This window comes from Phyllobates terribilis, unplaced genomic scaffold, assembly GCF_046119375.1.
Source record: "Phyllobates terribilis strain yellow unplaced genomic scaffold, ASM4611937v1 Scaffold_3__8_contigs__length_932513732, whole genome shotgun sequence".
Lineage (NCBI taxonomy): Eukaryota > Metazoa > Chordata > Amphibia > Anura > Dendrobatidae > Phyllobates > Phyllobates terribilis.
The window spans coordinates 669,184,253-669,208,776 of record NW_027362763.1 but is presented as its reverse complement, the minus strand read 5'-3'; the positions used below and the strand labels follow the sequence as shown (position 1 = coordinate 669,208,776).

The following is a 24,524-nucleotide window of genomic DNA, read 5'->3' as shown; positions in this document are numbered from 1 at the left end:
TTAGAACACTTTGGAGAAATGGACGTACCGCCACTAAGTCACTGTAACAGGCTGAAGAAATGGGCAACGTTGATGACTGAAGAGACAGTGGTCGGCCAAGAAAACTTAGTGCAGCAGGTGAAAGACACATCATGTTAGTAACCTTTGAAATCAGAAGATGTCCAGCAGTGCCATCAGTTCAGAATGGACAGCAACTCGTGGAACCAGCTACACCCATCTACTGTTCAGAAAAGTCTGATCAGAAGTTGTCGTCACTGAAGAATTGTGGCCAAAAACCATGCCTTCAACATGGAAACAAGACCAAGTGACAACTGTGCACCAAGACATAGGAACTGGGATGTGGAAAAATGGCAAAAAAAAAAAAAATTCAATAAATTTAATTTTCAATGAATTTGTGAAATATAACCGCAAGGTTGGTGATTGGAACAATAATGAAAGTCTGCAAGAACTATGAAGCATTGTGCTTTATATAACATTGCAGTAAAATGAACACAAATATATACAGTATATATATATATATACAAACACACACAGCACTGTGTAAAGGTTTTAATAAACTGCAAAGTGAATGAACAAAATCTAAATCCCATCAATATTAGGTGACCGCCCGTCGCCTTCATCACTTCTTCTCCTCACTTGTACACAGTTTCTGAAGGTCGGCAGGAGGTTGTCCCAAACATCTAAGGAAACGAACCACTAATCTTCTGTGTATGAGGCTTGTGCGGATCCTTCTGTCTCTTCATGTGATCCCAGACAGAAGGGATGATGTGAGATCAGGGCTCTATGAGGTCGGATCATCAATTCCACGCCCTTTGTTCTTAATGAAATTGGCTGGATGTTTGGGGTCGTTGTCCAGCTGCACAATAAATTTGGAGCCGATCAGACGCCTCCTGATGGTGGGTAAGTATCTGTCGGGATTACTCAGCATTGAAGACACCATCAATCCTGACCAAATCCTCAACTTCATTTACTGAAATGCAGCCTCACACTTACAGGGTCCTCCCTCGCGCTTCATTGCTCCTGTAGATGCTCATTTATTGTACCGCTCTCCAGCCGTTCGGCACAGAAACTGCTTGGCTTTTAGCCTGGGAGAGGCATATTAGGTAAATATTACACTTACTGTAGAATCCCATCACAGAAAAGTTCGACTTGTTGTGGCTGGTGAGCTCTCATGAATTAGCTAATTTGTGCGCTAACTACCTTCATTTTTAATAAATATATTCTAAATATAACAGTAATGCAGACAAAATACCATATATTCAATGTTTGTATGTGTTTTAGTGCTTACATAGGCTGCTGTATTTTTTTGTGCATATATATGTGTGTTTGTAACTTATGGTATCATGCTTAAAGGGTTAGTCAGAACTTTGTCATATGAAGTCTTTTTAGGACAGGACCTGCCACACGAGGCCCTGACACTTGTTGAGGCCAGGAATTATGTTTAGGACCCTAAAAACTAAAGAAGCGCTGAGCGAAGAGAGGTACATACAGTGAGGAAAATAAGTATTTGATACGCTGCCAATTTTGCAAGTTTTCCCACCTACAAAGAATGGAGAGGGCTGTAATTTTTATCATAGTCACTTCACCTGTGAGAGACAGAATCTGAAAATAAAAACCAGAAAATCACATTGTTTGATTTTTACATTATTAATTTAGATTTTTTTTTGTTTTTGCATGAAATAAGTATTTGATACAATAGAAAAACAGAACTTCGTTTTGCAGAAAAGCACCCCCAAAGTAGGTGGGAAAACTCGCAATATCAGCAGTGTATCAAATCAGTGGGTATCAGTGGGTACGGAAAGTATTCAGACCCCTTAACATTTTTCACTATTTGTTTCATTGCAGCCATTTGGTATTTTTTTTCTCATTAAAGTACACTCTGCACCCCATCTTGACTGGAAAAAAAAAAGAAATTTAGAAATTTTTGCAAATTTATTAAAGAAAAACTGAGATATCACATGGTCATAAGTATTCAGACCCTTTGCTCAGACACTCATATTTAAGTCACATGCTGTCCATTTCCTTGTGATTCTCCTTGAGATGGTTCTACTCCTTCATTGGAGTCCAGCTGTGTTTAATTAAACTGATAGGACTTGATTTGGAAAGGCACACACCTGTCTATATAAGACCTCACACCTCACAGTGCATGTTAGACCAAATGAGAATCATGAGCTCAAAGGAACTGCCCAAGGAGCTCAGAGACAGAATTGTGGCAAGGCACAGATCTGGCCAAGGTTACAAAAGAATTTCTACATTACTCAAGGTTCCTAAGAGCACAGTGGCCTCCATAATCCTTAAATGGAAGAAGTTTGAGACCACCAGAAGTCTTCCTAGACCTGGACGTCCAGCCAAACTGAGCAATCGTGGGAGAAGAGCCTTGGTGAGAGAGGTAAAGAACTCCAAGATCACTGTGGCTGAGCTCCAGAGATGCAATAGGGAGATGGGAGAAAGTTCCCCAAAGTCAACTATCACTGCAGCCCTCCACCAGTCGGGCCTTTATGGCAGAGTGGCCCGACGGAAGCCTCTCCTCAGTGCAAGACACATGAAAGCCCGCATAGAGTTTGCTCAAAAACACATGAAGGACTCCCAGACTATGAGAAATAAGATTCTCTGGTCTGATGAGACGAAGATAGAACTTTTTGGTGATAATTCTAAGTGGTATGTGTGGAGAAAACTAGACACTGCTCATCACCTGCCTAATACAATCCCAACAGTGAAACATGGTGGTGGCAGCCTCATGCTATGGGGGTGTTTTTCAGCTGCAGGGACAGGACGACTGGTTGAAATTGAAGGAAACTTGAATGCGGCCAAGTACAGAGATATCCTGGATGAAAACCTCTTCCAGAGTGCTCTGGACCTCAGACTTGGCTGAAGGTTCGCCTTCCAACAAGACAATGACCCCAGGCACACAGCTAAAATAACAAAGGAGTGACTTCAGAACATCTCTGTGACCATTCTTGACTGGCCCAGCCAGAGCCCTGACCTAAACCCAATTGAGCATCTCTGGAGAGACCTGAAAATGGCTGTCCACCAACGTTCACCATCCAACCTGACGGAATTGGAGAGGAACTGCAAGGAAGAATGGCAGAGGACCCCCAAATCCAGGGGTGAAAAACTTGTTGCATCATTCCCAAGAAGACTCATGGCTGTACTAGCTCAAAAGGGGGCTTCTACTGAATACTGAGCAAAGGGTCCTGAATACTTATGACCATGTGATATTTCAGTTTTTCTTTTTTAATAAATTGGCAAAAATTTCTACATTTCCAGTCAAGATGGGGTGCAGCGTGTGCTTTAATGAGAAAAAAATGAACTTTTTAGAATTTACCAAATGGCTGCAATGAAACAAAGAGTGAAAAATGTAAAGGGGTCTAAATCCTTTCCGTACCCACTGTATTTTCCCCACTGTATCTGATTGGGGGCGCTATTATAAAGATTTGCATAGGGGCCACACAGTTTCATTACTATCTTTCAAGTAAAAGATTATTTCAGATGAGATTTCTCACCGATTCCCCCTTGTTTCCTCAGGTTCCTTATGTACAGGACCCTTTTCCCTTAATAGTTGAGGGTCCTTTTCATCAGTGACCCTCCGAGGATGGAGCGAGACCACATGGCGGCTCGGATATTAGATCTCACCCTGGAGATAATCTACTGGATCACTGGAGAGGTGAGAGCTTCACATCACATCACTCTGATCTCTAGTAATAAAGCCGGAGATGACGGGAAAGGTGAAGGATTCTCGGCCTCTGTGTAGTGATCGGCGTCTCCCCATACACAGGATCACACAGTAGTGAAGACGTCGTCTGGGGAGTGTGTGACCCCCCGTGTGTCAGGAGGGTGGAGCAGGACCCCCAGTGCCATCACCGAGCCTCCACCTCATTCACTGATACATGAGCAGAAGATCCTAGAACTGACCACCAGGATCACTGAGCTGCTGAGCGGAGAGGTGAGCGCTGCCGGGAATGCTGGGACATTATACAATAACGCCGGGGGAGGGGTCTGCTAATGACGGGTCATTGTGTGTGTCAGGTTCCTATAAGGTGTCAGGACGTCACCGTCTATTTCTCCATGGAGGAGTGGGAGTATCTAGAAGGACACAAGGATCTGTACAAGGACGTCATGGTGGAGAATCACCCGTCCATCACATCTCCGGGTAAGAGGAGACCTTCCTGGGTTGTAGAGGAGAGAACAGGTCTGAGAGTCGTCTAGATTCCCCATCATCTGCTCATCACATATAGACAATGTATTCAGACACTGCAGTTATTTTCTATAGATGGATCCAGTCCGAGAAATCCCCCGGAGAGATGTCCCAGTCCTCTATATTCCCAGGATCGGCCTGAAAAGGAGGAAAATGTCCCCCGGGATCATCAGGTAAATGAGATGAGATTTCTGTAAATCCTCTGTAGATTAAAGGGGTTGTCCAGGCATATAATAGTTATGACTTATCCTTAGGATCAATATTAGATTTCTGGGGATCCAACACCCGGCACCCCCAACAATCCGCAGTTATTAGCTCAGGTGGGGGCTGAATGTAAAGATTGAATGGAGTCAGGACATCACAGCTCTATTCAATGTGTAGGTGCCGCCAGGGGTGGATTAAGAGTAGCAAGGGCCCCGGGCAGTTTAGAAGGCGCGGGCCCCCCCCCACACACACACCTGATTTATCACGTGACATGTCACATGATCCCCTGTGATAGATCATGTGATAGTTCACGGGAAATTAATTTGGCACAATATTAATTGTGCTGCCTCATCTGAGAGCAGCACAATATAGGGGCAGATACCCTGATTCCAGCGATGTGTCACTTTTTCAGCTGCTTGTTGTCATTTTGAGAAAATCACCGTTTTATCTGCTGCAGATCTAGCAGCTCTCTGAATGCTGCGCTCTGTATAGCCCCGCCCACACCACTGATTGGCAGCTTTCTGCCCATGCTCAGTGTACACAGAAATCTACTGATCAGTGATGGGGGTGGGGTCCTACAGAACTTACTAGTCATCTAGTGATAATTACCTTCTGACAAATCAATGATTTTATCAAAACAACACTAAGCAGCCCAGTAAGTGACACATTACTGGAATCAGTGCCTCTAACCCTACATTATGCTGCTCTCAGATTAGGTGGCAAAAACCTGATGACAGATTCCCTTTAAAGGAGCTGTAAAGACAAAAAAGTTTGTATTAAAAAAAATACAAGCCATTTGTGAAATTAACTTTTTTTCATTGTTAATTCACATTAGACTGTATCTTCAACACTTTTGTCAGCAGGTCTTATTACAGACTCTGAATAGGGCAGCTCTCTCCCTCTCCCTCAGCAGAAAGTCACAGCATGGTTAAAAAACGGGATCTTTTATGATTTTCTCATAATAAATAAAAAAGTACATGCAAGTCCTCCAAACTATTTTCCGTTTCTCTATAGGGGTGGTCCTAAATCTTTCTTGTTCTTTAGTTGATGACATGTCAAAAAGGCAAAGCATTTACTATGAACTTGCCTAAAAAAATATACACTGGGAGAGTAATATCATCATCTGCATGTAAATATTCCTTGACTCTAAGGGCTCGCTCACACTGTCGTATAACACGGCCGAATGCTATGTGATGTTTTATCGGATAGGACTCGGCCCTATGTTATACTATGGGACAGTGCAGATCTGCGATTATTGGCATGAGAAAATAATCTCATTCGATATTCGGACCATGTGCACCCTTACAAGTCTACGGGTGCACGTAAAACATTGGACTTCACTCGGATGTCATCCAAGTGCAGTCCGATGAACACTCACAGAGACTATGGAGAAGATGGAGAAATTAAGTTCTCCATCTTCTCCATATCTGTGCTGCGAGAGAATCGGATCACACTCAGTTGAAGCTCTGACAGAGTTTGAGCCGAGTGTCATTAGCATAATTGGCCCTATTCTCTTGCATGAGAGAATATATGGCTTAGTGAGTCGACCCTAAAACTGAATAGTAGTGACGGACAGGCACCTCACAAGCGGGATCCATGTAGCTCTCAGATGTCATGTAGGTAGGGCTTCATTCCATGGGGTAGGGCTTAATTTCAAGGTATATAAAAAAAATGGACTTCAAATAAAAATTAAATGAACACAAAAAGCACTAATTGAATTATTTTTTTCGTATTTATGTTTGCAGCCCCTTTATAAACCCTTTGAGGACCAAGGCACATATATGTCCCATAGTTTTAAACTGGAAAAAAATTTGATTGAATAAAATTTAAGGTCCTCCAAGGTTTAAGTAGGTCATAAATTCATATGAATACTTGCTCATACAATTGCACATGCCAAAAGATGAAGAAGAACAGAATCAAAAATATGACATTAAGTGGAGCACTTACAGGTATTCAAGGTGAAAGAGACCAGCAAAGGCATCGTCTCGAATGACAGTAAATGAGTTAGAATTCAGCAAGCTGAAAATGAAGACAGCAGGTTAGAAGCGAACCAGACTTTATGGTGCTCAGAATTAGTCAAGCAGAATTTATTGACTGCTGTTGCAAAGCACTGAGACTCCCGCTGTGTATAGATGGCGCCGTGCGGCCTCCCGCTGTGTATAGATGGCGCCGTATAGATGGCTACGTGCGGCCTCCTGCTGAGTATACGTGTATAGATGGCTATGTGCGGCCTCCTGCTGAGTATAGATGCCGCACAGCGCCCCCCCCCCAGAGACAGCAGGAGGCCGCACAGCGCCATCTATACTCAGCGGGAGGCCGCACGTAGCCATCTATACACAGCGGAAGGCCGAACGGCGCCCCCCCCAGAGACAGCAGGAGGCCGCACAGCGCCATCTAAACTCAGCGGGAGGCCGCACGTAGCCATCTATACACAGCGGGAGGCCGCACGTAGCCATCTACACAGCGGGAGGCCGCACGGCGCTCCCCCCAGAGACAGCAGGAGGCCGCACAGCGCCATCTATACTCATCGGGAGGCCACACGGCGACATCTATACTCAGCAGGGGGCCACACGTAGCCATCTATACACAGCGGGGGGCACACGTAGCCATCTATACAAAGCGGGGGGCCGCACGGCGCCGTCTATACACAGCGGGGGGCCGCACGTAGCCATCTATACACAGCGGGGGGCCGCACGTAGCCATCTATACACAGCGGGAGGCCGCATGGCACCTCCCCCAGAGACATCAGGAGGCCGCACGGCGCCAACTATACTCAGCAGGAGGCCGCATGCAGTCATACACACACACAAACATATACAGACACGCATAAACACATTTGAAACACAAAAATACATACAAACAGACATCACACAATGACATCTGCCCACACACACACACACACAAACAGACAGACATCACACACACACACACCTGCACACACACACACACCTGCCCACAAACACACACACACCTGCCCACACACACACACCTGCCCACAAACACACACACACCTGCCCACACACACACACACCTGCCCACAAACACACACACACACACATATACACACACACACACACACCTGCCCACACACACAAACACACACACACACACACATACATACATACACACACACTCACCATCCCCCGGCTCCATTCCTCCTGCCTGCTCTGTCTCTTTTCCGGTGCAGCACTGCAGGCCGGGGCGCACTGCGTGACCTCACAGCTAGGAGACACAGGGCCGTGTCTCCTAGCAGTGACGCGGCCGGGCCAGCACAGGGAAGTTAACTGCTGCAGTGCTGGCCCGGCCGATGAAGAAGTAGCGGCGGCCGCTGCTGGGGGAACGGTCCGGGCCCCCCCCCTCCCGCCACTGCTACCGCTATGTGCCACGGCGGCCCGCACATATAATGAGGGCAATCCGGCATTAGACACCCCGCCTGGAGCCGCGGGCCCCCTGCCGGCTCGGGGCCCCGGGCGGTTGCCCGGACTGCCCTCATTATAATCCGCCTATGGGTGCCGCTGCGGAGAACTACAGATCAGATCCTGTTCTCTTACATATAAATATTCAATCTGATTGAGAACTGCAGAATTTGGAAACTAAAGCATCATCTAACCAGTTCACAACCAGGCACATTTTCGGGTTTTTTCGCACATGTAGTTTTAAGAACTCTAAATTTCTACTAGTTCGGACATTCATATAATTTATTCATCTTTTTTTCCTCATATGCGTGTCACATTTTTTTGTCATGTAATTTATTTATAATTTTAACGACCATAAAAGACAATTAAATTACATTTTTAAACGTGTTCCCATTCCATAACAATTATTTTTATGTAAGATACATGTGAGATTGTGGGGGCTAGAAACAACAATTAGGACTCAGCAGCTCCTGCTACTTTCCAGCACCTAGTTGTCACATGATTACTGAGTCCAGAGGAGAAGGCTCTGTCAGCCCTTCTATTACTGTATACACAGTGCTCGATCAGGACAGCCAAGATGGTGATATACCATTTCTACCTTCTCTATTGTGAGTCCAGATGGCTCTCACAGCCGGCTTCCTCCTCTTCTACAGCTGTTTACTCTGCACTGACATTTTAGAATGTCACTGCAGAGTAACATGCGAACCATCCAGACTTTTAAAGCCATAGAGCGGTCTAGAAAAAGTTAAACACTTAGGTCACATTATTTTGCTGTAATAGGGCTACTAGCATTAAGAAATTTCACTGTCTTGATGAGGACATTTGGTCTTGGTATATGTCACATACCGTACATATATGTGCCAAGAGCTAAGGTTTCCAAGCAGAGCGTGATCCAGAGCATTACTCTACTTTTGCCACCTTGTCTTCTTCCAATAGATCATCTTGGTACGATCTCTTACCCAGGTAAGTGACGCACACACACCCTGCCATTCACATGATGTAAATGAAAACATGGTGTATCAGTTTGGGCTATGATGTTTAGGGAAGAGACTTCTTGGGGGAGGACATGATGAGCGCTGAAGGAAGGAAAGTTCAATCTTCAATGTTGATGAAAGGCTTCTTTACTGTAAAAGTGGTGACTATCCTGGAAAATGTAAGAATTGGTGTTACTGAACAGAGCGTATACTTCACGGTAGACCAAGATCATTTCACCAAGAGAATTAATAGGATCATTTTTGTCAATGTGTAAATGATGAGATTGAATGTTAATTCTTCTTGATCACCACTTGAGAAGATCCTTCTCCTTTACTCGCAATTTCTTTTTTTCTCATTCACCTGGATCTAAGATAAACCAGGATCCCTTTTCGCTTTTCTCACATATTTACTGTGGGATTCTTGCAGGAAAGTTCTAGTGGAACAACGTGTGGACTCGAAAACTTCACGTCTGCGTCAGTGATCGGTAAGAGCCGTTCATAAATCTTGTTTTTACTGTAAATTTCTTTATTAATGAGATAATTTCCTCATCTTTAATAATTATTAATTTAGCGTCATAATATTCCTTCGTATTCCCTGGCACTTGTACAATGTGATACAATATCGACAGATACAGCACCAGTCAAAAGTTTGGACACCCCTGTTCATGCAGTGGTTTTCCTTGTTCTTATTGGAATGTGCACATTTTAGATTCAGACTGAAGGCAGCAAAATCCAGAAAGTAACGCATGTGGAAACAAGGAGTAGAGAAAGACGTGTGGAACAAATCAGAATATGTGTTACACCTTACAGTCCCAACCTTTTCTTCTGATGACAGCCTTACACCTGCTTGGCACTCTCTCAGCAGCTTCATCAGGTCTTCACCAGGAATGGCTTGGAACAGTCTGGAAGCAGCTCCCAGAGTTCTTGTCGGCCACTTTGCCTTCTCATCCCAAACCATTTCAATTAGGTTGAGGTCACCTCCTTCTTGGTCACATAGTCTTTACATAGCCTTGAGGTTTGTCTGAAGCATTGACTTGTTGCAGTGCAAATGATGATCCGATATATTACTGCAATTGACAAGTAAAGGTAAAGTTGTGCTCAAAAGTTTACATACCCCGGCAGAATTTTTGCTTTCTTGGCCTTGTTTCAGAGAATATGAATGGTAACAAAAAAAACTTTTTTTCTATGGTTTTTCTTCACTTTTATACATTGATTTGTGATATGTTTTCTTTCCGTTAACGCTAATGTCTTAATAAAGATTTTTGGTTAATAAAATTTATGGGTTTTTTTTGCAACAAATAAAAGTTTTGTTTCTTTTTTTTCCAGGTGAAGTCGGGCCGAGAGTCTCCAATGGACATCACTATTTGTCACCCTATTATGAAGTAGAAAGTAACAATATCAGACAAACTATTTCATTGTTTGCCAATGCACCTATAGTCCTTCAAAGCAGAGATTTATTTACAGATACTTCTGGTCCTAGATCACTGTCTTTGCATGAGAGAATTCAAAACGAAAGACCGTTTCCGTGTTCAGAATGTGGGAAATATTTTAGTCGGAAATCAAATCTTATGGAACATATGAGGTTTCACACCGGTGATAAGCCGTTTTTATGTCCAGAATGTGGGAAATGTTTCAGTCGGAAACCAAATCTTAAGGGACATCTAAGAACTCACACAGGGGAGAAGCCGTATTCATGTTCAGAATGTGGGAAATGTTTTAGCGATAAATCGGGTCTTATTGACCATCAAAGGACTCACACAGGGGAGAGGCCATTTTCATGTCTTGAATGCGGGAAATGTTTTAGTCAGAAACAACATCTTGTGGGACATCTAAAAACGCACATAGGGGAGAAACCATTTTCATGTTCAGAATGTGGGAAATGCTTTGTCCAGAAATCAAATCTAGTTAAACATCAGAGAATTCACACAGGGGAGAAGCCATATTCTTGTTCAGAATGTGATAAATGTTTTGGCCATAGATCGGGCCTGGTGTATCATCTGAGTACTCACACTGGGGAGAAACCATTTTCCTGTTCACAATGTGAGAAGTGTTTTGTCTACAAATCAGATCTTGTTAAACATCTGATAACTCACACGGGGGAGAAGCCATTCTCATGTTCCCAATGTGGGAAATGTTTTAGTGACAAATCGACTCTTATTAAACATCAAATAACTCACACAGGGGAGAAGCCATTTTCATGTCCAGATTGTGGGAAGTGTTTTAGCTACAAATCAACTTGTATTAAACATCATAGAACTCACAAATAGGACAAGTTATTTTAGTGTTCAGATTGGAGGTCACGTTTCAGGTGTGGAACTTTGTGATGTTCCATCCCTTGATGTAAATAAAACAAGAAGAATCTTCAACTTCACTAAGTGAGTGCCGGTCTTTTGTATCAGTGTTGTATCATTTGTGATGGTTCCTGTCTCCTCTGTTTCAGCCATTAGACGGCGCCGTTTCTTTGTTGCGGGTGACGCGTGACTGTGATAGTCATGGAGCATTTCTTGGACTTTTGGTGCCGCTAAGTCAGGGAGCCTAACCCTATTGTCTGGTTTTGATTACTCCTTCCTGGGAGCCCAGGGCTAATTAAACTCTGACTTCCACTGCCAGTCAATAAGTTCTGCTTATCTGGTCTAAAGACTTAGTCCTTGCTTCTGATGTGTCTCCTGATTTATCCCATTTTCTGACCAACTTGTATTTTGACCACCCGTTTACATTCTTATTTTGTCCTTGACGTGACCTCTTGGTATCAATCCTGCGTGACGGCCTTTCTTGTCAACAGCTTCCTCCACCGGTCAGCAGCTGACTCTATGGCCCAATGCCATAGGTGCCTGTGTAAGTGCAGATTCCTGTATAGGGGCTAAAGGGTGAAGTAAATGGCAACCCATAGGATCTGTGACAAGAGGCTGCCACCCCAGATATAAGCAGCATGAAGGAAGGTCGGAGTGTCGGGTGGATTATACTATTAAACAATAAACATTATACAAAATTGGATGGTATCTAACAGACATGGCAGGAGCATACTCCTACTCTGCACTCATTACTTGTATTAATTGCACCTGTTTGAACTCGTTACCTGTATAAAAGACACCTGTCCACACACTTAATCACACTCCAACCTCTCCACCATGGCCAAGACCAAAGAGCTGTCTAACGACACCGGGGGCAAAATTGTAGACCTGCACAAGGCTCGGATGGGCTACAGGACAATAGGCAAGCAGCTTGGTGAGAAGGCAACAAATGTTGGAACAATTATTGAAAAATGGAAGAAACACAGGATGACTGATCAACTTCCTTGGTCTGGGGCTTCATGCAAGATCTCGCCTCGTGAGGTAAGGATGATTCTGAGAAAGGTCAGGAATCAGCCCAGAACTACCCGGGAGGACCTGGTCAATGACCTGAAGAGAGCTGGGACCACAGTCTTAAACATTCCCGTTAGTAACATGCTACACTGTCATGGATTAAAATCCTGCAGGTCACGCAAGGTCTCCCTGCTCACACAGAAACATAGAAACATAGAAAGTTAGAGTTGGAAGGGACCTCCAGGGTCATCGTATCCAACCCCCGGCTCAGTGCAGGAGTCACTAAACCATCTCAGATAGACGACTGTCCAGCCTCTGTTTGAAGACGTCCATTGATGGAGAACTCACCACCTCTCGTGGCCGCCTGTTCTTCTCATTGATCCCTCACTGTCAAAAAGTTTTTTCTAATATCTAATCTGTGTCTCCTCCCATTTAGTTTCATCCCATTGCTTCTAGTCTTTCCTTGTGCAAATGAGAATAAAGCTGATCCTTCTACAATGTGACAGCCCTTGACATATTTGTAGACAGCTATTAGGTCTCCTCTCAGTCTTCTCTTTTGCAGCTAAACATTCCCAGATCCTCTAACCGTTCTTCATAGGACATTGTTTGCAGACCGGTCACCATTCTGGTCGCTCGTCTCTGAACTTGCTCCAGTTTCTTTATGTTGTCTTTAAAATGTGGTGCCCAAAACTGGAGATTTTATGAAATCACATCCACTTTGTTTGGACATTTAAACCATGTTCACAAGTAGCGTAAATAATGCACATTTTCTGCCGCTTTTTTTTTTTTTGCACAGAAATTCTGCAGTGTTTACCTGTTCAAGCAAAGTGGATGTGATTTCATGAAAACGGCTCCCCCTGTGGTCTAAAGACGCGGCTGAACTGTGCGGTTTTGGTGCTTTTTTTTTTCTCTAGAGGCTTCTATGTGGAGCCTAAAAAAAACGCAGGTAAAAAAAACTGCAGATACTTTTTTAAATTCAGAATCAAAACTTTTTGTACTATAAAAAAAAAAACACATTACTTCACATCTGCACTAAAAACTCATCAAATAAGGGGGAAAAGATAACCAGAGAAGATTATTATTTTGTAGTTTGGTGCAAACGCCTGCAGAAAAAAACAAAAAAACACAGTATTTATGCTATGTGTGAACACGGCCCTACAGACACCAGAAAGCCAGATGTTATATAGAGAAAGTTCAGACAGCTCCGACTGTGAATGAAGGAACAAAAAATAATCCACAGGTCCCAACTAGAGAGGAGCAGGATCCACAGATGACATCACACCAGCCCTGGTTAATCAAAAGTTGCGCCGGGGACGCCGGATGGTAAGAGATTCGTGGCTTTCCATCCAGTCACCTGATACCACTGATCTGGACGCTGGACCAGAGACTCGTGAATCGATCCGCTTGTCTCTAGTATTAAAAGTCCCGGATTCAGCGGACAGTCACGGATTTGAGTTTGTTGTCCGGCAGTCTCGAGCGTTTGCAGAATGTCCCTCACTGTCAGCGCCTCTCTAACAAGAACTGCCCAAAATTGGATGGAAGAGGGACTCAGATACACCCTGTATTAGACATAAAAGAGGGCCTCATACACATTCTGTTCAAATTGTCATGTAGTGGTACTCCTAGACTCATAAAGTGCAAATCCTGCCAAAAGTTACAAGCAGGGTCATCCATACACCCTTGAAGGCACCAACTATAGTGCTTCAATCAAATATTGTGAACATAGTATAGTTGTGCTACTCCTATACTCATAAAAGCTCTGCGCGCAGTACAAAGACAGAACAAAATTATAAGGAGGGTCATCCATACACCCTTGAAGGCACCAAGTGGAGTACTTCATAAAATAATTAACAATGTATAGTTGTGGTACTTCCACTCTTATAAAGGCTTTGCACAGCGTACAAAGCCAGAAAAAAAATATAAGGAGGGTCATCCATACACCCTTGAAGGCACCAAGTGGAGTACTTCATAAAATAATTAACAATGTATAGTTGTGGTACTTCCACTCTTATAAAGGCTTTGCACAGCGTGCAAAGCCAGAAAAAATTATAAGGCGGGTCTTCCATACACCCTTGAAGGCACCAAGTGGAGGGCATCATTCAAATATTGAAGATTAAAAACACTTTATGTGCTGCTGTCATTTGGTGATGAGGAAAAGTCAGGGGGGCTAATCCAGTCTTTGTTCATTTTTATCAGAGTGAGCCTGTCAGCATTGTCTGTCGACAGGTGAGAGCGCCTGTCTGTTATGACCCCCCCGCCACCCTCCCCGCCAACACTAAAAACCCGCTCAGACAAGACGCTAGCAGCAGGGTAGCACAACACCTCCAAGGCATAGAAAGACAGCTAGAGGAATTAGGGAATATGCTGGTTTGGTCAGCTGCAATGGTGTCATGAAATTGGCCTAGGCCTTTGACAGTGTAACCCTGCCTCTGCTGTACCTGGTGTGTCTCCCTCGCCTCTCCTCCTTGGTTGGGCACCCCTGCCGCTTGTGTAGTCTGATGGGAATTTTTTCAACATATTTTTCACAATGGCCTTCTGGTATAGCACTATTTTAGAAGACCTCTTCACCTCAGGAAGGAGAGATGCAAAGTTCTCCTTGTAGCGTGGGTCTAGATGGGTGATAAACCAGTACTCTTTTTTTGGCCAAGATAAATAAAACTTGAGATTCACGGGAAAGGCAGTGGTACATAAAGTCGGCCATATGTGCCATGCTCCCTACAGTCAACATTTCCCTGTCTTTCTCATGATGACGACTCACCATCTCCTCCCTCTCTTCCTCCTCATTCCATCTAGGTAGGAGAGATGGGATGAAGGTTGTGTGGGTACTAGCCTCTGTTGTTCTAGCAACCAGCTCCTGTTCCTCCTTCTCTTCCTCAGCCTCCACCTCTTTATTGTTACCCAATTCGCACTGAGATGAGATGAGGTTGGGCTGGATAGTGTTTCCCTGTCTTATGTCTTCCTCCATCTCTACCTGGTCCACATGCATAGCTCCATGTTTAATTGTGAGCAGTGACTGTTTAAGTAGACACAGAAGTGGGATCGCCACTCAACATCTTTGTGGAGTCCTCAAAGTCTTGGACCACACAAATGTCAGACATCCATGCCCACACTTTAGTTGTTATGTGCGGAGGCTGACCAGAATACTGACAGGCGTATTGGAGCTGGTACTCAAAAACTAGCCTCTGCTGCTTGCAAAGCCTTGCCAACATGTGGAGTTCTAGCCCGTGGTCACGTCACACACCAGTCAGTGAGCTGGCACTTGCATGAGCTTCTGCAGCACTGGCAGAGTGGCGGCAGCTGTAGATGAATTGCAGAAATGGGTGCTGATGCGGCATACCTTGATGAGAAGCTATGGCAGATCTGGGTAGGTTTTCAGAAACCACTGAACTACCTAGTTGAGCACATGGGCCAAGAATGGTATGTGTGAGCTTGCTAAGCTTCACAGCCGCCACTAGGTTACGGCCATTATCACACACAACCATGCCTAGTTGGAGGTTCAGAGGTGAAAGCCATAGATCTGTCTGGTCTGTTATTACTTTTAATAATGGTTTGCGGTTTGTCTCCGAGACAAATTAGCTTTAGCACAGCCTGTTGCCGCTTCGCTTAGGCAGTGCTGCAGAGCTTCCAGCTTCTGGCTGATGTGGACGATGTGCTCTGAGATAGCACAACAGAGATGGGGGATGAGGAGGAGCAGGAGGTGGTGCAGGAACTGGTGTAGGAGGTGGAGGTAACCCTGATAGACGTAGGGCCAGCAATCCTTGGTGTGGGTAGCACGTGTGCTGTGCCAGGGTGTGACTCAGCCCCAGCCTCTACAATGTTCACCCAGTGTGCCATCAGGGAAATATAGCATCCCTGGCCACAAGCGCTTTTCCACGTGTTGGTTGTTAAGTGGACAATCCCAGTCACTTGGGTTTGTAGGGGCAAGGGTGATGTTCCTGGACACGTTCTGGGACAAGCTGGGAGAAATAGTGGCGGCTGGGGACCGAGTACCCAGGGACGGCTGCCGCCATGAGTCGGTGGAAATCCTCCATGTCAACAAGCCTAAACCACAACATTTCCACAGCAAGCAGCCTGGAAATGTACCCGTTTAGCATTTGGGCCTGTGGGTGGGTGGCTGGAAATTTTCGCTTTGGTTCCAAGGCTTGCAGTAGGGAGAGCTGAACGCTGTGCTGGAACAATGACTTGGAAGTGCCTGATGATGGTGCCTCAGAATGTGCAAAGACAGGTGCAGGGTGGGAGGCATGTGCACCAGAGACATGGACAGAGGACTAGCAAGCAGTGGCACCTAGCACAGAGGAAGAGGCAGTGGTGTCACCCGCTGGCACCAATCGTGGACCCAGGCGTTGGGCCCACCGAGTCGGGTGCTTAGATGACATGTGCTTGATCATGCTGTTGGTGGTTAGGCTCTAAGTTGTCAGGCCCCTGCTGATCTTGGCATGGCAGTGTAAGGTGCCTCAGCGAGGTAGTCGTAGGCCGAGCTGTAGCCCCTGCTCGCTCTGGCACCCTACAGACAATATGTGTCCTCCCTCTGATGTGTGGCTGTGTATGTGGTGCTCTCCACTTACTTCAAACCATCCGATCGCGGCTGTCTCCAGGCATTTCTCTTCTGGGACCAGGGCAACAATAAATTCAGAGGACACAAGGTTCTTAACCATAACTTGGACTTTACTTGGGGAAGAGGAATATGTACAATATTTACAGGTAGATATAATGGATAAGGCCCGATAGGTAATTATCTCCCTCACAGGCGCTGGCAACATCTTCTGCCCTGGTTCCCTCTTTAAGTGAAGCATCTCTGTGACTCTAATCTCTAACCCAAGAGAATCTTCTTCAATACCAACAGTGTTTCCTGATCCTATATCTCCCCCATGTCTTAGCCTGGAGTCCTATCTTCCTCTGCTACCTGCAGACTAGAAGTGCCCCGGGTCCTCAATACCTCCATTGAGTTTCTCCGGCCGGCTAACAGGACTCTTGAGTAGGGAGATCTTCACACTGGTGATCCCACTGTCTGAGGGTACGGAGCTCCCGTCTACCCTAGCAGCCACCATATACTCAGGCTGACCGTACGGTTCACTGTCCTAACTCTTTCTGACTTGTTCTGGGAAACTCATCACAGATTTCCTAGAGTGCCCACCCTCTGTGGGCTGTCATGACAACCATTAACCCTGGCTACGTATCGGTCCACCGCCGGTGCTCCCGTGGCGTCATTGGGGGATTGCGCGTAGTCAACCTCAAGCTACCAAGTTCGGAGTAGCGCCTCGCTGAGGGAGTATTTAGGGCCTCCATCGCCATCTGCCACCAATTTATTCAGGTGGCCTTTCTCCTTGGAGGCCTCGCCTCTGTGAGAACTCCTTCAGGCCTAGGAGCCTCTGCCGCCACCCCGGGAGTTATCACTATGGGAGCCGCGAGCGGGACCAGCCACCAGGGTATAAGCCGCTCACCTTCATCAGGCTGTGCTGTGGCTGCTGCTTTGACCCCACCAGGATGTTCTTCGCGCTCCGCCGAGGAGGAAGCACTAAGTTCCCCCTCTACTCTACTGACTGGACCACTGCAGCTATCCCCTTAGCTTGGCCTAACAACAGTTCAGAGAGGTCTAACTCCGGGAACATTCTCTTTTAACTACATCAGTGCCGAAGGAAGGCTACGTCCTTTCCCACTATTACAGCAGAGGATGCAAATGACCATTCCAGAAAGATTTTTTCAATGCTTTTTTGGAGTTGTATATATCACTGCAACGTAACACAGCAAATCACATTGTATGGATTGCTAATTCAATCCAGAAAGATTTTTTCAACATTTTTTTTAGTTGTATATACCACTGTAATGTAACACTAACCACGTAAAACTCCATGGATGACTAATTGAATCAAGAAAATTTTTTTGAACTTTTCGTTTGTTTGTTTTATAAACAATTGTAATGTATCACAAAGCGCGTAATACTCTATGGAAGGCAAATTCAATCCAGAAATTTTTTTGAATGTAAATATTTTGAAAGTGTAGTTGATATACTCCTACACTCATAAAGTCTTTGTACAAAATGCAAAGCCAGGAAAAAATCTAGGAAGGGTCATCTAGTCATCCATAAACCACTGAGAGGCAACAACTGGCAGTCTCATTCAAATATTATGAAAGTGTAGTTGTTGTACTCCTACACTCATAAAGTCTTTGCACAAAGATGCTAACTGTCGGTACCTTGTGACTAGCAGGCCCGCTAACATGTCTCCACAGCTGGCGCACCTCCTTCTCTCGTCTGATCAGCCTAGACTTCTGACCAGTGGACTGATGAGTCCGCACACCAGTTGCTAGATCCTGGCTCTACTGTCTGCAAGAACCCCAGTTCGGGCCTTGGTGGTTCTAGGAAAGTGGCCGGTTCCGGACCACAGGCTCTTGTCACCTCCACTTTCACGCCAGCTTGGTCTGGCTCCGAAACTCCTCCGATCGCCTTACTAATTGAATCCAGATAAATTTTTCAACGCTTTTTTGAAGTGTTATATACCACCGAAAATTACCACAAAGCATGTAATGCTCTATGGATGACTAATCGAAACCAAAAAAAATTTGAACGCTTTTTTGGAGTATTATATACCACCTTAATGTAACACTAATCACGTTAAACTGTATGGATGACTAATTGAATCCAGACATTTTTTTGAACGCTTTTTTGGAGTGTATAACACCGATATTTAACACAAAGCATGTAATACTCTATGGATGACTAATTGAATCCAGAAAATTTTTTAACTCATTTTTGGAGTGTTATATACCATCGAAATTTAACATAGAGCACGTAATACTCTATGGATAAATAATTGAATCCAGAAATATTTTTCAGCGCTTTTTTGGAGTGTTATATTCCACTGTAATGAAACACAAAGCAAGTAATACTCTAGGGATGATAATATAGTCAATTTTTTTACCCAAAAAAAAGAATGTGATCACGTGCAGCAGATATATATTTAGCAGCGGTCTGCAAAGCCCTAAGCCCTGCCTAGAGGCTGTATTCTGCCACTCTCCCTGCTCCTGCAACTGTCCCTCCCAAGGCTACATGCAGAATGTATCTGATACAGACAGCAAAGCACAGGATTAGCCCTTAGAAGGACTGTTAGTATGATGGTTCAGCATCAGCACCGGTATCAACACTAGAGGACTCTGATTCATTGAACTGTGCACACACAGGCCTGGACAAGCACTCTCTCCCTCCAATAAGAACTTTCCCTGAGATGTACAATGGCGTCAGTGTGCCGAGAGTGGCGGCGCCCGTCCTTTTATAATCTCTGATGAGATAATACAGCCAGCCAGTAATGCCAATACCAAGATGGCTACTGGATTACAGTGACTGGCAGGCAATCCCAGCATGTTTATTGGCTGCGTAACAGGCGCCAAACAGGTCGGGGATCCGAGCTTCAAATCTTGAGTACTGGCTTATGCTCGCCGAGTGCCGAGCACATCTGAGCACCCAGATACTCGAGTGATATCTGAGTATCACGTTCGCTCGCCCTTAATATCGACCTAAATTTACCGCTAACGTAAAGTACAATGTGTTACAAAACAATTGCAGAATCCTTGGGAGATGTGGACGCGCCAGCGTTATTATCCCATAAAAATTCGCAAAATGGGGCTTTAAGGTCAAAATTGGCTCCATCACTAAGGGGTTAAATAAATTTACTATTAACGTGGTGAAGTTCGGTGTTTTCCCAAAAAAACAACCTCAGAACCGCTTGCATACGTAAAGATATTCCTGAGTTATCGCTATGTGGGGCTTCTGTGGGGTCTTCGGTGTATCCCAGTGAGTGCAGGACCTTCAGTGATGGCATGGTCATGTGATCAGTCACAGGAGGGGAGGAGTAAAGCAGTGGTATTTCATGTCATGTGACCTCATTAAAGGTCCTACACACACTAACATTTACTACGTCTCTCCCATGTAACTGATCACATGACTGTGACATCACCGCAGGTCCTGTATACACCAGGAGGAGACATCTGCAGAGCAGCGATCGCTCCGGTACGTGAGACTTGTAGTCGCTGATCTTCTCTCCTTCTTTATTATAGTGCAGTGATTATATACGATATATATATATATATATATATATATATAGTATATATATATATACCGTAGTGCAATATTATTATTTATTTATTGATTCCATAGTGCTGTACATAAGGGGTTACATACAAAATACAGACATCACTAAGGCTGTGTGCCCACGATGCGTTTTTTAAGCGTTTCCGCAGCGGCAAAAATGCTGCAGAAACGCTTAAAAAACGCTTGGTAGAAGGTCTGCCATGTTCCCCAATGATAATCCGCATGTGCTGTGCAGATGCTGCGGAAATTTCCGCTGCGGATTATCATTGCGGAAAAAAACGCAACACTACCAATTATTTTGCGGAAGCGCTGCGTTTTCGCCGCCATTGACTTGCATTAGAACGCATGGATTACACATCACTGCATCTGTACATGCAGAATCCATGCGTTTCAATGTGCGGATGGTACCCGGGTGTGGAGGACAGAGACTCTCCTCCGGACCCAGGTACCATAGAACCTGTAAAAAAGGAATAAAATAAAAAATAAATGTATACTTACCTTCTGGTGGCCTGCACTGCGCTCCTCCTTGCTTGGCTGCAGTTCGCGATGGAATGAAGGACCTGCGCTGACGTCAGAGTCATGTGACGGGTCACGCGACGCTGACGTCGGTAGGTCCTTCAGTGTACCGCTGCCGGCCGCCGGGATGGAGGAAATCAAGACAGCGCGGGCCATCGGAGGGTAAGTATTTATTTATTTTTTTATTTTTTGAAATTCTCTCGGGTCACACTATATAAATCCATGCTGGTTGCTGGTTGAATGGATTTATATAGTGTGATCAAGTTGATAAGCACTTTCCAAGTGATGCTAAAATCGCTTGGAAAGCGCTTGTCAACCCGCATGTGGAAATGCATGTGAAGAACGCTTCATTTCCGCATGTCCCTGGCAGAAAAAACGCATGTACGATCCGCATGAACGATCCGCATGCGTTTTTTTCTGCCAGGGAGATGCAGAAACGCTCAGGAAAAATCCGGAGCATTTCTGCATCATGGGCGCATAGCCTTACGTAACAAACTAACAATGATAGACTGGTACAGAGAAGAGGACCCTGCCCTTGCGGGCTTACATTCTACAGGAACGGGGTAGGACACAGTAGGTTGAGGGGTTGCAGTAGCTCCGGTGTTGTTGAGGTGGCAGCAGGCAAGGTCATGGCAGGCTGTAAGCTTTCTTGAAGAGATGGGTTTTCAAGTTCCGTCTGAAGGATCCAGGTGTGGTGGATAATCGGACGTGTTGAGGCACAGAATTCCATAGGAGGGGGGATATTTGGGAGATATAGGGTTGAGCGAGTATGTTCTGTCCGAGTATGCTCGGGCCGAGCTCCGAGTATTTACAGCTGCTCGGTGATATGGTTGAATCGCTCCCATGTGCATGATTTGCGACTGTTTGACAGCTTTATTACATGTGAGGAATGTGTAAGAAATAGACATTCCTCACATGTAATAAAGCTGTCAAACAGTCGCAAATCATGCACACGGGAGCGATTCAACCATATCACCGAGCAGCTGTAAATACTCGGAGCTCGGCCCGAGCATACTCGGCGAAAGGGTTAATAAAACATACTCACTCAACACTATGGGAGAAATCTTGGAGGCGATTGGGTGAGAAACGAATAAGTGTGGAGGAGAGAAGGAGGTTTTGGGAGGACCGGAGATTACGTGAGGGAATATATCAGGATATTAGTTCGGGGATGTACGGAGGAGAGAGGTTATGGATGGCTTTATAGGTCAGTGTTAGTAGTTTGAACTGGATATGCTGGGGAAATGGGAGCCAGTGAAGGGATTTGCAAAGTGGGGAAGTAGAGGAGAGAGATGAACAAGTTGTGCAGCAGAGTTAAGGATGGACTGGAGGGGTGCGAGAGTGTTAGCAGGGAGGCCACAGAGGAGGATGTTGCAGTAGTCGAGGCGGGAGATGATGAGGGCATGCACAAGCATTTTAGTAGATTGAAGGTTTAGGAAAGAGCGAATTCTGGAAATATTTTTAAGTTAGAGGACAGGAGGTGGCGAGAGCTTGGATGTGTGGTTTGAAGGAGAGGGCAGAGTCAAGGGTTACTTGGAGGCAGTGGATTTCCAGTACAGGGGAAAGCGTAAAGTCGTTTATTGTTATAGATAGATCAGGTGGAGAAGATACGTGAGATGGAGAAAAAATAATGAGTTCAGATTTGTCCACATTGAGCTTGAGTAAGCGAGAGGAGAAGAAGGAGGATATGGCTGCTAGACACTCTGGGATTCTGGACAGCAGAGAGGTGACATCTGGGCCAGAGAAGTAGATCTGAGTGTCGTCAGCGTACAGATGGTACTGGAAGCCATGGGACTTTATGAGTTGTCTCAGGCCAAGGATATAGATGGAGAAGAGTAGGGGTCCTAGAACGGAGCCTTGAGTGACTCCAACAGAGAGAGGGCGGGGTGAGGAGGTAGTGTGGGAGTGAGAGATGTTAAATTTGTGGTTGGAAAAGTATGAGGAGATCGAAAAGGGGGCAAGGTCTTTGACGCCAAAAGAAGAGAGGATCTGTAGTAGGAGGCAGTGGTCAACTGTGTCGAAAGCAGAGGACAGGTCTAGAAGGAGGACTATAGAGAATTGTCTTTTAGCTTTGGCTATAAGTAAGTCATTAGTAATTTTGGTCAGGGCAGTTTCGTTGGAATGGTGGGGACGGAAGTCAGATTGTAGGTTGTCGAAGAGTGAGTTAGATGAGAGATGGGAGGAAATATCAGCGTGAACATGCTGTTCAAGGAGTTTAGAGGCGAATGGGGGCAGCGAGATGGGTTGATAGCTTAACATAGCGGTTGGGTCGAGGGATGGCTTTTTGAGGATTGGTGTGATTGTGGTATGTTTGAAAGCAGAGGGGAAGGCACCAGAAATTAGTGATAGGTTGAAGAGATGTGTTAGGTATGGGATAAGTGTGGGGGTGAGGTTGGGGAGGAGGTGGGATGGGGTCAAGTGCACAAGTGGTGAGGTGTGATTTGCAGAGGAGATGAGTAAGCGCTCCTCTCCTTCAGTGGTGTTGGAGAGGGAGGTTATGGGGTAAGGGCATTGGTCTTGTATGCAAAGGGGTTGTGGTGGTTGAACAATAAAAACTTTCCTTGTTTGGTCAATCTTATTTTTAAAGTGTGTGGCAAAGTCCTCAGCAGAGATTAGGGAAGTCGGAGGGGGCAGTGGAGGGCGGAGGAGGGAGTTAAACGTGTTTGGGGTTGTAGAATAAGGAGATATGAGGGTTGTGAAGTAGGCCTGCTTAACAGAGGCGAGGGCTGATTTGAATGCGAGTGTTGCTTGTTTGAATGCAGCAAAGTCATCTTGCGAATGTGTTTTCTTCCAATACCGCTCAGCAACCCTGGACGCTTGCCGAAGCTTTTTAGTGAGGTTATTGTGCCAGGGTTGTCTATTGATTCGTCGCACTCTGTCATGTACAAGAAGGGCGACCAAGTCAATAGCTGATGCGAGAGTGACGTTGTAGAAAGCAGCGGCACTGACTGTGCTGTGGAGTGAAAAAATGGACACCAGTGGTAGAATAGAGTCAGAGAGTGTGTGAGTGTCTAGATGTGCGAGGTTTCTGCGGGGAGGGGTGGGGGGTGCTAGTTGCTGGACATGGGTGAGAAAGTGAGTAGATGGTGGTCAGATAGGGAGCAGAGTCGGGTAAAGATAAGGTCCCCATCAACATTGAAATTTCAACACCAAGAAGTAAAAGTCGTGGGACTGTGCAAATCACAGGATGGAGACATCACTGATCTGCAAATGATGGAAATATGGAAACAAAATGTATAAAACCTCTGGATTTCTGGAGTCTGAGCCACGTGCAGAAATCCCGGCACTTCCGGCCTCGGCTGCTGTCACTGAGGTTATTAATGGTCGTCTGAGGAAGATTCTGCCACTGAATGTACTTGAGCAAATCATCAAGATCCACAGCTGGCAGCTCATATGTAATCACCGACCATTGTACTCGATGGAGACAAGTGCGGAGAGGCTTCAGCCATGGGAGCAGGTGTAGGCCACAGAAAAAAGTCAGTCACATTTAGCAACACCAGGTCACTATACTGATGCACTGCAGACCCTCATGATAAAGGCATAGGCAACACTGGTACAAAATACTGATGAAACAACCGGTCACACACCGACCATTCATTGAAGGGGTGATTGTCTAGTATTATAAATGCACATGGACATGGCTTGTATAGGGCGCCAGTCACACAGATATGAGTAGGGCACAGTATCGGAATTACAGCCTATTGGTCACGACAAAGCTAGTAGATAAGGCGAGCTGCTGAGCACTATGTAAGAAAGAAGTACCCCAAATACTGAGAAATCCAGGCAGATACTTCACCATCATGTAACACCATCAGGAGGCGTCTGATCGACTCCAAA

The 24,524-nt window shown here is 45.2% G+C and overlaps 1 pseudogene; it reads left to right on the top strand.

The window, feature by feature from the left end:
• LOC141258601 (uncharacterized) overlaps positions 1-24,524 on the top strand; it is a 130,502-nt pseudogene that overhangs the window by 33,452 nt on the left and 72,526 nt on the right.